Below are 5420 nucleotides of genomic sequence, written 5' to 3' on the forward strand. Positions count from 1 at the left end.
CACAATTTCTACAAATAGCATATGCTGAATAAAGTTTTGCTCCTTGTTTGCGATGTCACAATGTGAAAATGACATCACTATGTAGGTCACTTGTGACAAAAAATGGCTGTCTCAGTCGAAGTGTTTTAAAAAACGATTGTGAATTTTATTGTACATCTTAAAATCCCTTGAAAGTAACGTATAATAATTTGTACAAAGTTTATTAAGACAAATGACTTCCTATCAATTAAATCTGTGATTGGATTGTTTGTTTTAGTGAAGGAAGGCAGATGGTTAACAATGATATTTGTTATGTTGCCCAATGAAAACAAGTTTAAAAGGAGGTGTGTTTTTAATTAAGCAATTTGCTATCAAAGACGTCAAATTTACAATTTGAAAAATAGTTGAATATTTTAACAAAAATATAATATTAAATACCTAAGATATCGTTTACTTTAGATTTAAAACATATTAGATATGATAAGAAGAAGGCACCCATTCTCTATCCACCTTGAATAAACGTCTCTTCCGAGACAAAGGATTTGGGTTTTGATGGTCGCCATGCTTATTTTTGGAAAGGATATTCTTATTCACCAATTCCGTTGCCGAGATTTGACAATTTCTGACAAATAAACTGTTCTTGTTATAAAAATTAACTTACATGGAGAGATATATAAAACTCAGAAAAATCTTTCAGCTTTTGTGACAGAAAGCTACGGAGGGGGTCACGTGACTGCCTATATCACGTGATTTGCGCATGCGCAGAACAGTTACAGATTTGCATTAAATCGGAGAGGATTAATTTTTAAATCATTTCTGTTATGGAAGTTATTCAATTAGATCGCGAACTTTTTGATCACCCCTCATAGCTACCTGCCAAATGTTCAAAGACAAAAATATACCATTTTTTAGTATTTTTTAGTATTTTGATTTCAAAAAGTCAAGGCCATAAGTTTGAAAATTCTTTCTGTTTTAACACTTTCGTTTCCATGCGAGAATGTTAAAGCTTTTGCAATGGCATTTTACCAAAACTCCCTATGTGCTATTTTTTTTTTAAATTACGTTTGATTACTCCTTATGCCCCTCCTGCCCTTCTTAAAGTGGCACAACTCTCTCTATTCCCCCTCCCTCCCGGGACAGCACATTCTCTTCTTTTTTTCACTTCAGCGGGGAACATGGAATCCCTTAATAACCGTGTTCCTTACAGCTTTAGATTGAGACAAGACAGGGCTTTTATACTTGATATGCCACAAGATGCTTCGGAACATGCCTTGAGTTTTGATCTCTTAAAATTGACCTTCATGTTTAATGCTTTTGATTTCAGTTTTACCTGATTTAAAAAAATAAGAATGTTAACTGTGATTACTTTTGAATGATATATATTAGGACATTCATATGAAAGCGGGGAATCGAGGGAAAACACTCTGGTCTATTGATTAATTAGTCTGGGTTTTTTTTTTACCTTATACATGTATAATGGTGTGTGCGTTTATTGGTACTGTTGTTCCAATAGATTGCCGGTCCGAAATTTTCAAACCATTGACCCGCAATTCAATAGATCACTCTGAAGTTCCTTCATTAGTTTAGAGGAATGATTATACAGAGAAAATAGTCAAAAATACTACTATAATAAAACAGCAAAATCAAGTTTAAAAATGCCAATGAGACTTCGAGTGAATATGGAGATAATTTCCTATTAAATTCGGCATTGTAATAAAAAAGTACAATTCTAGAATTACAAACATTAGTCCTTCGCACTATTTAGCAATTAACACATGAAGTATTGGAAACATTTCTCAAGTGAAGCCGAAAGCCATTACTATGCATACAGGAAGACATATTTAGAGTTAATCTTTTTATCTTATCAATTTATGTTAGCTTTAAGAGTTTCTTTCTAAACCCGCAATAACTCAACAACGTCTTGCATTTACGTACATCCTCTACATGTATTCAAATATTTCAACATTTTTTGGCATTTTCCAGTAACAAATTTATTTTAATAACACTGACCTATTTGAGACACAGTAGACTCAGCATTATATCAATTTCTTTGATTTAATTAGGAAACAGCAAAAAGGGTACAAGCTACATGTACTTAAAGTTCAGCAAGCCAAACATTTGTTTGTCTGTCTACTTAGCTCTCTGTCTCTCATCACTTAATTTGGTATGAGCACGTTTCAATATACATATTACTGTTTTATTTACTACTGAGATAAGGGATATGTGTAGAGGTTGAAGGTGAATGTTAAATGTTAAGATTAAAATTCAAGGTAACTTTTTTTCAACTTACAACTGAACAATTTCCCTGTCTTATTGGTTTGTCAGGTAAGTCGTACCCCTCCCACCTCATTTTTTAAAGAAAACGATACTTATTGCCCGGGAGAACCCCAGAATTTAGATATCATTAAGCTAGTATCAAGGTCAAATTCATGATAAATTGTTACGCTCATTTTCCATATAGTTTGATGTATTATATTTAATATTTTTGACCAACTGACTCCCTACTTTTTATATTACAGTAGGTAAAATTACCGAGACTAAAAAAATTTAGTTAGAAAAATGCAGATGTTTTGATATGTTGATGAAGTGCGCTGGATGAATATTTCCTTAGATTTTGAGTTTCCTTAGGTGAAAGACTATTTCTTTCTTTTTTTCAAAAGAAATACCATTTCTGCTTAACCAGAGAAAAGTGTATACATAGACATATAATAAATTTCTACATAACATCAGTATACTTGATAGCTACCTGATCAAAGTTCAAGAACAAAAGTGATCCTTTGTTAAGGACACACTGTAGACACATGTAGGGCCTTGTCAGTTTCTATTTTAATCTAAAGAGTACGTTAGGTTAAGTATTGTATCGCCTTACTTCGCACGGATGATAACGTCAAAGTTTCCAAAGCATGTTTCATCTTTGCTAAAAATAAAGTTGGATAAGTCCCACTTACATTTATAAATTTCATCGATGCACATACTTAGGTCTACCTAAGCAGTTAAGGTACCAATATGGCACACACATACTATCTTCTGAAGATTTTTAAGTAAGTTACGGACAATATTCACACCATAATTCAACTTATAGACAATCGTATATTGACGGTCAGCAGTGACAACGTTTTTTGCTTTTGCATATGTTTGTCCGTATATTTCGTACTACCCGGGGACTCGAATCAAAAAAATGCACTTACGCACCGTAACGTCATCAAAGGTTGCCATTTTTTTTATTGTTTTTACCACTTTCCAATTTCGAATGCTCGGGAAACTGTCAAAAATTTGCTAAATGCACTGAAAATTTTAAAAAGACGACAAATTAGATTGTGGAATCTACTAAATATAATATTTATCCCAATTTTATGTATTTAAAACTTTTATTATTAATACTTGTGTATTCTCTAATAAAACCTTGGTTATTTGACCGTGTGCAGTAGGACCGTACCCTGTGTACATTCAAGCATAATTAAATCTTTTATTATTGTCTATAGATTACCAAATATTATTATATGATTGAATAATTACCACCTCTCTGATTGGCTGAGATCCAACTATGTTAGAAAAATACTACGTTGTATTGACCTGCACGTGACGTTCCAGGTCAATACAAGGATTTATTTCCTCTACATTGATCTAAAAATAGATCGGGAAATTCCAAATTGATACAAATTGTTTTGGAAAGCCATTTAAACTACTATGACTTTTTTTTTATGTGAACAAAACAAACGAATATATATTTTCGGGTGAAGGTGGTAAGAGGGGATGCAGAGACACCCCTCCGACACTTTTACTGAACAACAATATTTACTTTTTTGGCAGTCAGTTTTCCCTGATAATAATCCTTCCTTTATAAATCTATCCTAAAAAAACTGACATATTTTTTTTTTCATGGCAACTAAAATTGATAAAAAAAAACTTTAAAAAAATAAATAAATAAGACCGGTAAGGTTGATTATCATTTTAATTCTGCTTCTCTTAATTGTATTTGGATAGGACTTAATTAAATGCAAACAAGTAATGGGTTTTATCATTTTATTAGTGAATCATATGATAAAACAATTATTGCTGTTTTTTTCGGTCAATACAATGATTTAGCCATCTTCGTAGTACAATATTCACCTCGCCCTCCGGGCTCGGTGAATATTGTACTACTCAGATGGCTAAATCATTGTATTGACCTCAAAACACAGCAATAATTGTATAATAATGATGCACGTAAAATATGATTAATAAACATTACCTGAAAATTTCAGATTGATGCGCCCATTACTTTTCTTGAAAAACACTTTGTGCACGATTTTTCCGGACAAGCCTCGTAGTACTTCGCACTATCTAGCAATTTACGCGTGCATGTTCATGAAGTATGAGCAGCAAGTACTCCGTTTGTAGTTAGTTTTGGACAATGCTTTTTTTTTCTTATTCAAGCACGATTTCAAGATTTCATTTTTAAAGTAATTCCGAAAGCCTATTCTATGCATACATGAAGAACCAATTATAGTTAAACTTTCTATCAATCTATTAAAAGCTTTCAGTGTTTCTTTCTAAACCTGTAAAATCTCAACATCTTGCATTTATATACATCAAAATAATCTTCTATTTGAACATATCAACGTTTTCCCCATTTTCCAGGAATAATGGTACTGTAAACGTACTTTTTTCAACTGGGTCATAATTTCGCGGAATCTCTTTTTCTGTTAAACCCGCTGATAAAAAAATACGCAGATATCTTGAGGGTCTCCTTATATGCCCTATGTTTGAATTTAGTACGATGGGACTATTTTCCGCGGAAAATTTGTGACCGCGTACATAGCGTTAATTAACACCACGCGGATAAAGGTACTTCTACAGTATTTCAACAACACTGACCCAATTATGTCACAGTATGCAGAGTAGTTCAGCAAACTAAACATTCAAGAAACCCAGCAATAATGTCGCAACAGATAAACGTACAGAAAAGTCCCCAAATTAGATCTTTACGATTTTTCCAAAGAATGCTTCAACTATTGTATCAATGAAGTATGTACCTCTGGTTACCAAAAAGATACGGGAATACTTTATGAATATGTATATATATTATTTCAAAACAAAGAAAGGCATACATGATATATTTATATGACCTAAATTGATAAAAATAGAATAAATAAAACATTTTTACTATCATGATCTAAATTACACATTCTTAAGGACAAATCGCTAAATTTGCGTCTCGCTAACATTTCCACAGAGGATGTTGACCCCACGGCGATATATAATTCTATCTTTACATATTTACTATTCATACAAGATAAATGATAAATTGATCAATGCTATAACTTTTCCAAAACTTCATTTTCGGCGACCTGATTTCTTCCATTAGTAATGTTCCTTATCAAGCACTTGGACACGTCCATTACATAAATCCCGATTCGAATGACCTAAATCAATGTATGACATCTAAAGAATATCCTCAA

The sequence above is a fragment of the Saccostrea cucullata genome, unplaced genomic scaffold (genome assembly GCF_032062105.1).
Source record: "Saccostrea cucullata isolate Sc308-1 unplaced genomic scaffold, CSIRO_AGI_Scuc_v1 ctg470, whole genome shotgun sequence".
NCBI lineage: Eukaryota > Metazoa > Mollusca > Bivalvia > Ostreida > Ostreidae > Saccostrea > Saccostrea cuccullata.